Below are 16634 nucleotides of genomic sequence, written 5' to 3'. Positions count from 1 at the left end.
GGTCTAGTATGGATATTAAGGGGAACCCTGCACCATTCTTTAAATGTAAGCACACAGGTCCATGTCCTGTCAGCGGTGAGAAGACCGATGCTGTGTTCCCAGTACAGAGGAACACACATCGGTCTCTTCCCCTTGTGAGTCCCCTCCCCCTACAGTTAGAATCACACACTTGAGAACACATTTAACCCCTTCAGCACCCCCTAGTGTTAACCCTATTCCTTTCCAGTCACATTTATACAATAATCAGTGCAGTTTTATAGCACTAATCTCTGTATAAATGTGAATGGTCCCAAAATTTTGTCAAAAGTGTCCGATATGTCTGCTTATTGCGATTTTTTTTTTTTTTTACAAAAATATGTAGAAGAATACGTATCGGCCTAAACTGATGGAAATTTTTTTTATAGATTTGTTGGGGATATTTATTATAGCGAAAAGTTAAAAATATCGATTTTTTTTCAAAATTGACGCTCTATTTTTGTTTATAGCGCAAAAAAAAAAAGACTGCAGAGGTGATCAAATACCACCAAAAGAAAGCTCTATTGTGAGAAAAAAAGGACGTCAATTTTGTTTGGGAGCCACGTCGCACGACTGCGCAATTGTCAGTTAAAGTGATGCAGTGCCAAAATCGCAAAAAGTGCTCTGGTAAGGAAGGGGGTAAATTCTTCTGGGGCTGAAGTGGTTAAAGATAGTCAAGGCAGGTGCCAAATACCCATGAAATCATGCAAGACATGCATAGATGGGCTTCTGTGGCTTTTGTATGATGGTAAGCGCCTCACCATCGGTTTAGTAGATAGGGCTCAGAGGTCCCCAGGGCCCCATGTGGCAAACACCCTTTTTTAATTTTTTTATAAATGTTTATTTTTTTATTTTTGTTTATATATATTTTTTTTTTAAAGGGCCCAGAGGTCCCCAAGCCCCCCAGGTTGGCTACCCCCTTTTTTTTTATATATATATTTTTCTTTATTTCTTCTTTTTTTTTGTAAAGGCCCCCCGGTTCTCAATTTCAGGCGGCAGCACCCCCCCCCCCCCCCGGTTCTCTGCTCCAGGAGGGCCAATGCCTGAAGCTGTGTAAGGGGCCCCATAATTCCTGATACTAGAAAAAAAGTATCGGTACTTGTACTCAAAAAAGTGGTATCGGGACAACCCTAGTATAAATGTGACTGGCAGGGAAAGGGTTAACACTAGGGGGCGATCAAGGGGTTAATGTATTCCCTAGGGAGTGATTCTTACTGTAGGGGGAGGGGAGTGACTGGGGGAGGTGACCGATGGTTGTCCCTATGTACAAGGTCACACCGATCCACGGTCCTGCTCAGTTAATAGGCAGGCGCACCTGGTCCCCAGTGACGCGCCGGGGCCCGCGCCCCCTAGTGGATTAAAAAGGCACAGCGTCATATGACGTCCACCCATAATAATAGGTCTGCCTCCCGCCTTCATTTGACAGCGGGCGGTGGATAAGAGGTTAATTAACTAATAAGAACATTAACCACTTCCGGAACACCCACTGTATGTATAAGTCATTACTTTGACGTTAGATACTGTTATTATGTCAGCAGCTGGCTGCCATAACCATGTTTATTTTTTGATACAGTAAGCGATTTGTGATCCTATAAAAGTTGAAAGGAACAATGTAATAATTAAAAGTTAACCACTTTAGCCCTGAGCCTGTTTTTAAGACTCAGTGTTTACAAGTTAAAAACAATTTTTTTAGTTCAAAAATTACTTTGAGCCCCCAAACATTATATATTTATTTTTCTAACACCCTAGAGAATATAATGGCGGTCATTGCATTACTTTTTGTCACACCGAATTTGCGCAGCAGTCTTTTTTGAATTACAAAATAAGACAACAGTAAAGTTAGCCCAATTTTTTTTGATATTGTGAAATATAATGTTACGCCGAGTAAAGTGATACCCAACATGTCACGCTTGAAAATTGCGCCGATCGTGGAATGGCGTCAAACTTTTACCCTTAAAAATCTCCATAGGCGACGTTTCAAAATTTCTACAGGTTGCATTGTTTGAGTTACGGAGGAGGTTTAGGGCTAGAACTATTGCTCTCGCTCCAACGATCGCGGCAATAACTTACATGTGTGGTTTGAAAACCGTTTTCATATGCGAGCGCTGCTAACGAATGCGTTTGCTGCTGTGCGCGAGCTCGTCGTGATGGGGCACTTTCATTTTTTTTTCTTATTTATTTTACTTGATTTTATTTATTTTTACACTGATTTTAAAAACAAAATACAAATTTGGGTCACTTTTATTCCTATATGTAAACATCCCTTGTAATAGACAAAAGCATGACAGGTCCTCTTAAATATGAGATCTGGGGTCAAAAAGACCTAAGATCTCATATTTAGACAAAAATAAAATAAAAGATAAAATGTCTCTTTAAGAGCTATGGGCGGAAGTGGCTTTTTGACGTCGCTTCCGCCCTGCTATTGTATAGAGACAGGTGGGGGTCATATTCCCCTCACTCGTATCCATACCCAGCTAGGAAGAGGACGATCGCCTCCGCCGCTACGGACGGCTCCGGTAAGCGGCAAAGAGCACGGGAGAGTGGCGGGAGGGGGGCCCTCTCCCCCCACCGATGTCCGCCACAGAGACCACCATTATCGTTAAACGAACCGCCGCCTGAAGGGATGGACACCTCGGTTATGGCAGCAGCTGCTGCCATTACCAAGTTAGCTCTCTTCAAAGTGTTGACGTATATAGTTGTGCGGCGGTTGGTAGATGGTTAAATAAATATTTTTTGAGTTTTAAAGCGCCCCGTCCCTCCAAGCTTGTGCGCAGAAGTGAATGCATATGTACATGGTTTTCAAACCACACATGTGAGGTATCGCCATGATCATTAGAGTGAGAGTAATAATTATAGCCCTATACCTCCTCTGTAAGACATCTTTCACACTGGGGCGATTTGCAGGCGCTATAACCCTAAAAATAGCACCTGCAAAGCACCCTGAAAGAGCTGCTGCTGTTTCTCCAGTGTGAAAGCTGGAGGACTGGAGTGGTGCACTAGCAGGACGGTAAAAAAAAGTCCTGCTAGCAGCATCTTTGGAGCGGTGAAGGAGCGGTGTGTATACCGCTCCTCCACCGCTCCTGCCCATTGAAATCAATGGGCACCGCGGCTATACCGTCGGCAGCAGCGATTTGCGGGTGGTTTTAATTATTTTTCGGCCGCTAGCGGGGGTTAAAAGAACCCCGCTAGTGGCTGAATACCCCTACAAGTACGATGGTAAAGCGCTGCTTAAAATAGCGTTGCTTTACCGCCGATGCCGTATACGCCTCGGTGTGAAAGGGGCCTAATTCTATAAAATGTATTCAGCGCCGCCGATGGAGATTTTTAAGTACCAAAGTTTGGCGCCATTCTACAAGTGTGTGCAATTTTAAATCTATTTTTAATCTATTTACTCGGCATAACATCATCTTTCATATTATACCAAAAAATTGGGCTAACTTTACTGTTTTCGTTTTTTTTAAAAAGGCATTTCAAAAATGCCTGTGCTATTTTATTTCCCAGGGTGTATGTTAAAAAAGCATATATAATGTTTGGGGGTTTTGAGGAATTTTGTCACCAAAAAATTACGATTTTTACATGTAGGAGAGAGGTGCTAGAATAGGCCCAGATGGCAAGTGGTTAAAAATTTGTATTAGAAAACTTGGTTTCCCCCACTCAAGTCCATACCAGGTCCAAGGGCCTCGTATGATCTTATGGGGAAATCACATGCCAAAAAAATGTTTACAAAAAAGGCGTGGGCCCCCCCCCCCCCCCAGGCCTAGTATGGGTTTTAAGGGGAACCCTACTCCAAAATGTAAAAAAACAATGGTGTGGAGTCCCCCAAAATATTTTTTACCAGGCCCTTAGGTCTGGTATGGATTGTAAGGGGAACCCCACACAAAACAAAAACCCTTATCCAAGCATGCAGCCTGGCAGGCCAGGAAAAGAGGGGGAGACGAGAGAGCACCCCCCCCCCTCCTGGACTATACCAGGCCACATGCCCTCAAAATGGAGAGGTGCTTTGGAGTTGCCCCCCCAAAGCACCTTGTCCCCATGTTGATGGGGACAAGGGCCTCACCCCCACAACCCTTGCCCGGTGGTTGTGGTGGTCTGCGGGTGGGGAGCTTATCGGAATCTGGAAGCCCCCTTTAACAAAGGGACACCCAGATCCTGCCCCCCCCCCTATGTGAATGAGTATTGGTGTACATTGTACCCCTACCCATTCACCTGAAAAAAAAAAGTGTTAAACTGCATCCTGGTTTTCTTTATTTTTTGACAATTCCTTTACTATGATTAACGCCCCCCATGTTGCTCCAAAGTCTGTCACGATGTCTCCGGTAGCTTGCCGCTATCTTCTGGCTCTGCTATCTCTTCTTTATTCCTCCAATACTGCCGCCCACCGCTGTCCAGAGGATAAGAAAAAGTTTCCTGCTCTTTCAGCACTGCTGCCGTTCTGGTAACTCCTGGGTCTGTCACTTGTTTTCCAGCTAGGGGGTGTGGCCGTGATGTCACCCTCAGACCCCACCACCCCCGTGATGTCACGGACCCAGAAGGCAGAGTCCGTGATGCAACAAGAGGGCGGGGTCTAAGGATGACGTCAAAGCATGGCCACGACCCATCGTTATTTAAGAGCTGACAGAAATCAGAGAGCCCAGAACTGCACCGGCGAGCATCGGTGAAGGAACGATTCTCCTTTGGAGAACAACGGCCGGTGGCGGAACAGGAAGATAAGAAAAATAAGGACAAATGTAGCGCAACCCCCAATGTGAATACATAAAGGAAACAGTGTATATTGTGGTGTATCTTATCCACCAAATGAGGTAGAAAACAAACAAATGTGTGAAGTCCACTGAATGTGAAGGAAGTTCACTCGATCACTGTTCAAAGGATAGCTGGTTTTCCAACGGTAATATTACACTGAGCAAAAGTGACAAAAAAATAAATAAAATAAATGAACAGTGGATGAGTCAACTAGGACAAGCTATCAGAGTGTTTTAAAACACATGTAGTCCACTGGTAATGAGTGAGAGCGCTGAGTGACCCCTCAAATGCACGGCTAGATTCTCCACACTTAGTACAGCTTGAATATGCAGAAATAGGGATATAATAATCCGGGCTGAATGGATGGATCTCTATGACAAGAGATCATATAGGCATACGGTAAGGGTTTCTTTATACCGGAAGGATGGAGGTGACAGGAGATCTGTCTTCATTGATTCCAAAAGGCACTCCCGCTCTGTTCCACTCAGCTTGCTTGCAGCTCTCACACAGGTGTCGTGGTCAGGAAATAGAATTAGAGAAGAAAAGAGGACTTCATAGTGCAATCAATTTAAAAATGTTCATATGAACCTATTTATTGCAAAAAAGTTTAAAATGGACATCTGGGTTTGGCAACCACTTTTCTTTCATGGGTTCAGTAATGAAAAAATACAAGAAAAATATCCAATAACCAAATTAGGATGTGTCTCTTTGCAGCATATGAAAAAAACGAATTTCCTAAAGAAAGGTTGTGTCTGATAAAGATGTTCCAAACCGACGCTGGCGTTTCACCTAATGAGGCATCGACAGGGATAGGAAGCAGTAGCAGACACCACACACGCCCTATCTTTTGTAGGAGTGACACCGGAAGCTGGGAAAAGCAGGAAGATACAAGAGAGAGCGGCGACAGAGGAGGTGGAGATAGAAGATAATGGGAGCAAACGACCGGAGACATCGGCAGAAGAGAGAAACAGAACACATCAACTGAAGAACCGGAGACATGCCATCGGCGGAAAAAGAAAAAATTGTGACTGACAGAGGATATACTTGAGTCTTATTAAAGGAATTGTCAAAAACTGCCTCACTTTTTTCAGGTGAATGGATAGGGGTACAATGTACACCAGTAGGGATGAGCTTCGTGTTCGATACGAACGTATGTTCGACCCGAACATCCGTCGTTCGATCGTTCATCGAAACTCGAACAAAACGGGTCGTTCCTGCCAAATTCAAGTGACGCAAAATGTCCCATAATTCACTGCGGCGTTAAACGCTGATGATTGGCCAAGCATGCTGTATGTCCCGCATGCTTGGCCAATCACAGCGCGCAAAAACGAAGAGCCATAATTGGCCAAAGCCAGGCTGACTTTGCCCAATTATGGCTCAGGGGGGTTTAGTACACGCCCCACACTATAAAAGGCAGCCTGCAAGGCGGCCTCGTGTAGTGTTTTCTCGACTTTGTTACAGAGAGGAGCAGTCAGACAGTTAGAGAGAGAGAGATAGATAGAGACACAGTGGGGCTGATTTACTATTGTCAGTGCGCTGCGCTGGTTCATGCCTTAATTAGTGCGCCGGGTGAAGCCTTAATTAGGCGCATGAACCAGCGTAGCAGCCGGCGCATTGAAAGTAATATGTAAAGCCGCGCCGAACTCCCTATAGAAGTCTATGGGAGAAATCAAAAGTGTTCATTTTAAAGACTAATCTGCAAGTTTTGTCCTAAAAAGTGTTTGGGGACCTCAGTCCTGCCCCAGGAAACATGTGTCAATGTTTTTTTTATAACGGACGTTTTTTCGGGAGCAGCGAAATTAATAATGCTTAAAGTGAAACAATAAAAGTGAAATATTCCTTTAAATTTCGTACCTAGGGGGGGTGTAATGTCAGCATGTGAAATAGCGCATTTTTCCTGCACTTAGAACTGTCTCTGCAAAAAATGACATTCTGAAGGAAAAAAGCCATTTAAAATTCACACGCGGCTATAATGAATTGTCGGCTCCTGGCAATTCTAAAGGGATTCATTCATAAAGGAGAAACAAAATGTGTAGGGGGTCCCCCAAATTAAATTACCAGGCCCTTCAGGTCTGGAATGGATATTAAGGGGAACCCCGCCGTAAAAAAAAAAAAAAAAATGGCGTGGATTCCCCGCAAATATCCATACCAGGCCCTTCAGGTCTGGTGTGGATTTTAAGGGGAACTCCACCCCAAATTAAAAAAAAAATGGCGTGGAGTCCCCCTAAAAATCCACACCAGACCCTTATCCGAGCACGTTGACCTGGCCGGCCGCAGAAAAGAGGGGGGGACAGAGTGCGGCCCCCCCCTCTCCTGAACCGCACCAGGCCACATGCCCTCAACATGGGGAGGATGTCCCCATGTTGATGGGGACAAGGGCCTCATCCCCATAACCCTTGCCCGGTGGTTGTGGGGGTCTGCGGGTGAATTTGAATTGGCCGCCGTGTTCCGCTCCTGGGACCCGCCCCCCTCTGACGCCACAAGTAAACTCCTTAGAAGGTCATGTGCGTCAGAGGGGGGCGGGGTCACAGAGCGTCACACGGCGGGGGAATTCAATTTCAAGCGCGACTTCCGGAGAAGAAAAAGCCGCCGCAGCTTCCAATTGAAGTTCCCGCCGTGTCACACTCATGTGACCCCGCCCCCCTCTGACGCACATATGCCACACGCGGACTTTCATATGAGTTTACCTGTGGCGTCAGAGGGGGGCGGGTCTCAGGAGCGGAAACACGGCGGGCTCTTCAATTTCAAGCACCCAGAAGATCAAGAAGATGTGGACGAGAAGGTCGACGGACAGAGAAGAAGATGAGAGAAGACGGCAAGATGGCAAGATGTGGACGAGAAGACAGGAAAGAAGCAGAGGAAGAAACCCGAAGGAAAGAAGAAGAAGAAGAAGAAGGAACCGCGGAAAGAAGATTTTATTAAAAGGAATTGTCAAAAACCGGCTACTGTAATTTTTCACACTTTTGTCACTTTTTTTTGGTAAAATGGTAGGGGTACAATGTACCCCATTACCATTTCACACAGGGGGGGGCCGGGATCTGGGGGTTCCCTTTGTTAAAGGGGTCTTCCAGATTCTGATAAGCCCCCTGCCCGCAGACCCCCACAACCACCGGGCAAGGGTTGTGGGGATGAGGCCCTTGTCATCCTCCCCATGTTGAGGGCATGTGGCCTGGTGCGGTTCAGGAGAGGGGGGGGCCGCACTCTGTCCCCCCCTCTTTTCTGCGGCCAGCCAGGTTAACGTGCTCGGATAAGGGTCTGGTGTGGATTTTTAGGGGGACTCCACACCATTTTTTTTTTCATTTGGGGTGGAGTTCCCCTTAAAATCCACACCAGACCTGAAGGGCCTGGTATGGATATTTGGGGGGACCCCACGCCATTTTTTTTGGTTTTTACGGCGGGGTTCCCCTTAATATCCATTCCAGACCTGAAGGGCCTGGTAATTTAATTTGGGGGGACCCCCATACATTTTTTTTTTTTTTTTTTTTTTTAGTTTTAATGAGCAATGACTATTCTTTATAGCCATGAGTACTTCAAACTTACTTTTTTTTCACTTCAGAAATGACATCTTGTACAGGGACAGTTCTAAGCATGGGAAACATGCGTTTACACCCCCCCCCCCCTGTATGAAATTTAAAGGAATATTTTGTTCTGTTCCCACATGAAGGCGAATGAAGGTATAACTGATTGTAACTGTGTGACTTCCTACCTTCGTATCCAAGCAGTGGGGCAGACAGGACCGGCAGATGTTCAGGTTAGATGGATCCAGACTCAGACATGAAGATGAAATCAGCGTGGGTTTATTCAATCCAGATAAGACAACAAACGGTGATACAATACTGTTCTGTAGTAGTGGTATCAATGCTGACTTGTTAGAATATGTCCTGAGGCTAGCTGCTGTGGCTGCTGCTGAGCTGCTGCTAACTACTGCTGACTTCTGCGTGACTTCTGCGTGGTCAAAAACTGATGCCTTCTCGAGCCCAAAAATGTGGAGTGTCTAGTCACTCAGCCATGAGGAGATACTGAAATGGCTGCCCCCAGTGAAGAGACCTGCCCAGCAAGAGTCCACGCCTCCGAATACAAAAAACTTCACTAACCAAAACAGAGACGTGTGTGGCATGCAAATTCTGGCCAGCAGATGGCAGCAGTGAAAGAAATGCATGAAAACAAACATGGAGAAATAAAAATTAAGAATACAATGTACAAATAACTATAAGGAGAACAGCACATATTTCACTTTTATTATTTCACTTTAACCACTTCCATACCGCGCCTATTCTGGCACTTCTCTCCTTCATGTAAAAATTATATTTTGTTCCTGGGAAATTACTCAGGACCCCCAAACATTATATATAATTTTTTAGCAGACACCCTAGGGAATAAAGTGGCGGTCATTTTTTATTTGATTTCCAACGGTATTTGCGCAATCATTTTTCTAACGCCTTTTTTTTTTTGGCCCAAAAAAAAACACGGTCCATGAATTAAAAAATAACAAAACAGTAAAGTTAGCCCAATTTTTATGGATAATGTGAAAGATGATGTTACACCGAGTAAATAGATACCAACTAGTCACACACTCATGGAATGGCGCCAAACTTCGGGACATAAAAATATCCATAGGCGATGCTTGTTTTTTTTATACAGGTGACCAGTTCAGAGTTACAGAGGAGGTCTAGGGCTAGAATTATTGCTCTCGCTCTAACGCATGCGTCAATACCTCACATGTGTGGTTTTAATGGTGTTTACATATGTGGGGACTTACATGCATATTCGCTTCTGAGTGCGAGCTTCTAGGGACAGGGGCGTTTTTTTTTGTTTTTGTTTTTTAGCTCATATTTTTCTGCTTGCACTTTTTTGATTTTGGATCACTTTTCTTCCTATTACAAGGAATGTAAACATCCCTTGTAATAGGACTAGTGTGTGACAGGTCCTCTTTATGGAGAGAGGCGGGGTCAATAAGGCTGGAAAGCATGGTATTGGAAATAAAAAAAAAAGATCTCATGCTTTCAGCTGCAATCATGTTCGTTCAGCACAGTGGTGTAGTGTATAGCACTTTGACCTAGCAGCAAAAGGGTCGCTGGTTCGAATCCCGCCCGTGACACCATCTGCATGGAGTTTGCATGTTCTCCCTGTGCCTGCGTGGGTTTCCTCTCACACTATAAAAACATGCTGTAAATCGGATCCGGTCTAAATAAGCCCTAATATGCAGTAGTATATTTAGGTTTTGTGCTGCCCTAGGCCTGACTACATTTCTGCACCTCCTAATAGAAAAATGAGCCACCCCTTTCTGTCAAAGCCACACCCTGTTTTTGTATCACCTGCCCAGGAATTTTCAGGGCATACACACACTAGTTCTGGGGGGGGGGGAGGGGGTTACTGGACTCCCTTAGTTTGCATAGTTTTTCTCTCACTTCCTGTTTGGCTATGGGGCAGGAAGTGAAGGCAAATCTCCCCAATTGGACACAGATAATACAAAATAAACTGACAGGGCCTATAACCCTCCCTCACTCTATCCAAAATGAAAGAAAATAAAAAGTGTTGATTATAGTTCTAGTTTAAGCACAAATTTCATAGAGTTTTATTGAGAGGCCTAAGAAAATATAACCATGCCAATAGGCCAGGATACAGCGTTGCTAATATGTATGAATGTGTGTGTTAGGGCACCCCACAAACACCACCCAATGTTAACTAAAAAATTATTAATTTGCAAATAAGTATTATCTGCTCATTTTTTGGGGATGTCTGCACCCCTGATAGTGACAACATTTGTGAGGTGTTTTCACCCTTTCTAATCAAATTAATTCACTTCCTGTCACATAGCCAAACAGGAAGTGAGGGTAAAACCTTACTAATATCTTTTCTTGGGGACACAGAGATCAATCTAAATAGTGTCCCATTATGTAAATTGCACTCTAGCATTTTGCTGTGTACACCCCAAATTATTATTAGGGACTTTGGGGTCCATTTACTAAAGGCAAATCCACTTTGCACTACAAGTGCAAAGCAAGGAAGAAAACAAAACAACTTTGCTTCTACAGGATTGGATGTTAAAACCATCAGTGCTTCCTCTATGATTGTCAGCAACTATGCTTGTACTTGCAGAGTGGCTTTGCCTTTACTAAACCCCAAACTAAATAATCATTTGGGGCAGGGATCCTCAGACTACGGCCCTCCAGCTGTTGTAGAACTACACATCCCATGAGGCCTTGTAATGCACCGACATTCACAGACATGACTAGGCATGATGGGAATTGTAGTTCCTGAACAACTGGAGGGCCGTAGTTTGAAGACCCATGATTTGGGGTGTGCACAGCAGTGCTGGAGTGCAATTTGCTTAATGGGGACACTAGTTAGATTGACCTGTGTCCCCAAGAAAAGACACTGGTAGGGTTTTAACCTCACTTCCTGTTCAGCTGTGTGACAGGAAGTGAAGCCAATTTTAAGAAAAGGGACACAAAGCTCAACCCAAAAAAAACACAAGCAGGTGTTCTAACACTCACTTGGCTTCCCTCAAACACCCACAATTTGAATAGGATTGCCTTGCGCTAGATTTAAGCACAGTGCTGTAAATCAGCACTTCAAGCCTGTCCACCAATAGCAACCCCCCCCCCCCCCCAACAGGCCATGTTTGCAGGTTTTCCTTCATCTTGCACATGTGCTTTAAAAGACAGTCTGGACAGCAATTCTTGATAAGAGAAATCCACAAAACATGTCCTGTCGGGGGTACTTGAGGGCTGAGGACCACTGCAGTAAAAAGAATATACTTACCACTTTGTCTTTAAAGTCATGGAGAATAAACATGGCAAACATTTCATGATTACACACCAGGAAAGAAGCTTAGACAAAAATCACACATAATTTGTTAGGCCCAAACCTACTTCAGCTGCAGCTGTCAAAATATGTAGCATGAAAAAGTAACAAAATACAAACTTCAAAAATTTAAAGTAATTTTTATTGGTCAACAAAACAAGGAAAGCAAAAAAAGACAAACAAACACAAACAAAAATACATTTCAAAAATCAAAATAAACATAGGTTTAACGTCGCAACATCTTCACAAATTTTTCATAAAATAAGGCAGCAGAGACAAATACATCAAAGTGAACATCATTTAAAAATAAACAAAAACCATTGGCAAAATAAAACAAAAACATGCAACAAACTACATTTGTGTTTGGCAACAGCATTTCTGCCTGCCTGCCCCTATGAGGGCAGCTGAGGACTGATCGATCTATGCTTTTTATAACAATGAAGCAATTGAAATCACATGAACAAATTGCAGTCTCTAGTTTGGGTGAGCTTGTAAGTGCTTCCACCTGGTATTAACCCAACCAAGCTTCTATGACCATCCAAGTGATTTTCACCTTTTAAAAAGAAAGGATAATTTTTTCTAAGTGTCTGAGCAGACTCAGTTCATCACACATGTAGGAACAAAGCTGCAATGGCATGAGAGCTTTTTTTTTTTTTTTTCCCCCTGATCTCATGCTTTCCAGCCTGAAGGGGAGGTCGAAGTGAACACGCACATTTAATAATCTATTTGTGGGAAAAAAAAGGTTGCCAATTTTGTTTGGGAGCCACGTCGCACGACTGCGCAATTGTCAGTTAAAGCGACGCCGTGCCGAATCACAAAAACTGTCCCGGTCATTGACCAGCAATATGGTCCGGGGATCAAGTGATTACAAATTAACAAAACACTAAAGTTAGCCCAATTTTTGGTGATAATGTGAAAGATGATGTTACACCGAGTAAATAGATACCTTACATGTCACGCTTTACTATTGCAAACACGCCTGAAATGGGGCCAAAATTCAGTACTTGAAAATCCCCATAGGCGACCTTTTTTTTTTTTTCAGGTTACCAGTTTATAGTTACAAAGAAGGTCTAATGCTAAAAGTATTGCTCTCGCTCTAACGCACGCGTCAATACCTCACATGTGTGGTTTGAACGATGTTTATATATGTGGGCGGGACTTGCGTACGTCCCGCCCACATATGTAAACAACGTTCAAACCACACATGTGAGGTATTGACGCGTGCGTTAGAGCGAGAGTAATACTTTTAGCACTGGACTTTCTCTGTAGCTATAAACTGGTAACCTGAAAAAAAAAAAGGTCGCCTATGGGGATTTTCAAGTATTGAATTTTGGCCCCATTCCAGGAGTGTTTGCAATAGTAAAGCGTGACATGTAAGGTATCTATTTACTCGGTGTAACATCATCTTTCACATTATCACCAAAAATTGGGCTAACTTTAGTGTTTTGTTAATTTGTAACCACTTGAGCCCCAGACCTTATTGCTGGTCAATGACCGGGCCAGTTTTTGTGATTCGGCACGGCGTCGCTTTAACTGACAATTGCGCAGTCATGCGACGTGGCTCCCAAACAAAATTGGCAGCCTTTTTTTTCCCACAAAGAGAGCTTTATTTTGGTGGTATTTGATCACCTCTGCGTTTTTTTTATTTTTTAGAGCTATAACCAAAAATAGAGCGACAATTAAAAAAAAAAAAAAAAGAATAATTGTGACTTTTTGCTATAATAAATATCCCCAAAAATATATATTATAAAAAATAAAAAAATCCCTCAGTTTAGGCCGATACATATTCTACATCTTTTTGGTTCCAAAAACTCGCAAATAGCGTTTATTGATTGGTTTTGGCAAAGTTATAGCGTCTACAAAAAATGGCATTTTGGTTATTTTTTTTTTTAACTAGTTATTGCGGCGATCAGCGATTTTTATCGGTACTTCGACATTATGGCAGACACATCGGACACTTTTTTGGAACCATTGGCATTTTTCTAGCGATCAGTGCTATAAAAATGCATTGCTTACTATAAAAATGCCACTGGCAGGGAAGGGGTTAACACTAGGTGCGAGGGAGGGGTTAAATATGTTCCCTGGGTGTGTTCTAACTGAAGGGGGGGGTGGCACTGACATGGGTAAATGACAGATCGCTGTTCACGAAGGGGAACTCCAGACCAAAAAAAAAAGGGGGTTCCCCTCCAGGTGCATACCAGGCTCTTGGACTTGGTCTGGAACATAAGGGGTTAAACCCGCGCCGAAAACCAGCGTGGGGTCCCCCCCAAGATCCAAACCAAGCTCTTATCCCAGGCACGCAGTCTGGCCGGACAGGAATGGGGGTGGGGACGAGCGAGCGCCCCCCCCCCTCGTGAGCCGTACCAGACCACATGCCCTCAACATGGGGGAGTGTGTGCTGTGGGGGAGGGGGGCACTGCCCCCCCACCCCACAGCACTCTTGTCCCCATGTCGATAGGGACAAGAGCCTCTTCCTGACAACCCTGGCCGTTGGTTGTCGGGGTATGCAGGCGGGGGGCTTATCAGAATCTGAGGCCCCTTTAATAAGGTGGCCCCCAGATTCCGGCCCCCCACCCTATGTGAATGAGTATGGGGTACATTGTACCCCTACCCATTCACCTGGGGGAAAAAAAATGTACATAAATAAAACACCACACACATTAATAAATTAATTTATTAATCAGCTGGGGGTCTTCTGCCGGGGCCCCCCACCACCACCCCATTAGGCCCCGGGCTTCGCCGTCTTTCGCGGGGGGGTGCACCTGCCCCCCCGTCTTCAGCGCCGTATTTCGCCGGGACCCCCTTCACCATGAGGCTTCCTGCCTATGGGGGAGGGTCCCGGGCTTCTACGATGTTTTCCGCTGGGGGGCGACACCCGCGGGCTTCTGCGGTGCCTTCCGCTTCTGCCTGGCTCCTCCGCGGAGCACAGAGCTTGTCTTCTCCCTTCTCTTCCATTCGATGTTGACACGACGAGGTTCGGCGCTGGAGTGCCGTGTGAGCGATGGGCATTGACTTATATAGGGCAATACCACCATGTGACCTCAACCCATGTGACATCGCATTCCCATCATGCCCAGGGAATGTGATGTCACATGGGTTGAGGTCACATGGTGGCATTGCCCTATATAAGTCGATGCCCGCCGCTCACACTGCATGTCAGCGCGGAACCTCGTCGTGTCAACATCCAATGAAAGAAAAGGAAGAAGAGAGCGGAAAGAAAGCCCTGTGCTCCCGGAGGAGACAGGCAGAAGAAGGAACAGAGAAGAAAGAAGCGGAAAGGAAGCCCTGGCTCCGCGGGGGAGCCAGGCAGAAGAGGGAGCAGAGAAAAGACCGGAGAGTTGGCGCACCCCCAGCAGAAGACGAGGAACAAGACTGGACCCCTGGCGGAAGGCACCGGAAAGACCGGGGGATAGGCGCCATCCCCCGGCAGAACTCGCCGAAGTCCGGATGCCCCCCCTAATGTAAAAGAGCTTAAATGGGGTGGGGGCCCCCGGCGGAAGGCTCCGGAGAGGACCGGGGGATGGCGCCCTCCCCCGGCAGAAATCACCGAAGCCCAGGGTCCCGGCGGAAGATCGGGAAAGAAGAAACCCCCCCTTGTGAAAGAGCTAAAGAAGAAAGGGGGTGGCCCGGAGTTGATTAATAAAATATTTTATTCTGTGTTGTGTTTTTATTTTACTTTACACTTTTCCCCAGGTGAATGGGTAGAGGTACGATGTACCCCATACTCATTCACATAGGGTGGGGGGCCGGTATCTGGGGGCCCCCTTATTAAAGGGGGCTCGCAGATTCCGATTAGTCCCCGCCCGCATACCCTGACAACCAATGGCAAGGGTTGTCGGGAAGAGGCTCTTGTCCCTATCGACATGGGGACAAGAGTGCTGTGGGGTGGGGGGGCAGTGCCCCCCTCCCCCACAGCACACACTCCCCCATGTTGAGGGCATGCGGTCTGGTACGGCTCAGGAGGGGGGGGGGCGCTCGCTCGTCCCCACCCCCATTCCTGTCCAGGCCAGACTGCGTGCTTGGGATGAGGGCTTGGTTTGGATCTGGGGGGGAACCCCGCGCCGATTTTCGGCGCGGGTTTAACCCCTCACGTTCCGGACCAAGCCTATGAGCCTAATGTACCCCTGGAGGGGGACCCGCGCCGATTTCAAGTTTGAAATTTGGCGCGGAGTTCCCCTTCATGGCTGAAAACAGGTTGGAGATTCCTGTGCGCCGCGTCACGCAGCGCAATCACGGGTACGCCGCTTGGTATTTACCAAGATTTTCTCGGCGTACTGACAAGGCGCACGGGAAGCTCCGAAATTTCTATCTACGCATGCCCAGTATGCAAATGAACCTCCCGAGGTTCAGGCGCACTGTGTAAGCGTACGGGGATCTGTTTTCAAAAAACACTTTCACTTTCAATTCAGCCCGCCAAACACTTTCAAACACATGTCACTTCACTTCCCCTGCATCACCCCCTCCCTCCCCTAATAAACTCCAGCCCAAATCCCCGATATTTACATTTCAATGTGCCGTGCGCCAGGTCTATCAGGCGCACCATGCGCCCTCTCCTGGGCGCACTGAGCACATTAGTAACTATTAAAATGCACTGCACTAGCAGCGTATTTCAATAGTAAATGTCAAAACGGCTGTTACTCCTGCTTTTACTCCATGAGTCATGGAGTAAAGGCTTGGTAAATCAGCCCCAGTGTCTTTTCTACCAGATAGATAGATAGATAGATAGAGCAGGAAGGCTAGTCAGTATAGTTAAATCTACAGTTTGTAGAGAATATATTCACATCCCTAGGAGTTGTCAATATATTTATAAACTGTATAGCTCAGCTTGATCTGCTATTAGTATCTGTCAGGCAGGAGATTGTGCTTGATGCAGTGCTCTAACGTGTTGTATTGCCTGCATTAGGGTTTAGCTGAAACATAGTACTCTGTGTTATTCAATGTGTGCTAGTTAATTGCACATACACGCATTACCTGTTACTGCATGTGTGCTATTTATTTGCACAGAAACGCAGTCGCTCTTACTGCGCGTGTGCAGTTTAATACCACCTAAACGCAGTTGGTGTGACTGCGTG

General features: G+C 45.5%; 1 long non-coding RNA gene across 1 annotated transcript; it reads left to right on the top strand.

Annotated features, from left to right (window-relative positions):
- The first annotated feature begins 602 nt into the window (after positions 1-602).
- On the top strand, positions 603-5821 carry LOC120909183. The gene is made up of 2 exons (XR_005741234.1): positions 603-642; positions 5470-5821. It is a non-coding gene; the product is annotated as an uncharacterized LOC120909183 (long non-coding RNA).
- Positions 5822-16634: the final 10813 nt, after the last annotated feature.

Source organism: Rana temporaria, chromosome 8 (genome assembly GCF_905171775.1).
Source record: "Rana temporaria chromosome 8, aRanTem1.1, whole genome shotgun sequence".
Taxonomy (NCBI): Eukaryota; Metazoa; Chordata; class Amphibia; order Anura; family Ranidae; genus Rana; species Rana temporaria.
Note: the sequence above shows the minus strand (reverse complement) of the source record. Positions and strands in the feature narration are given on the sequence as shown.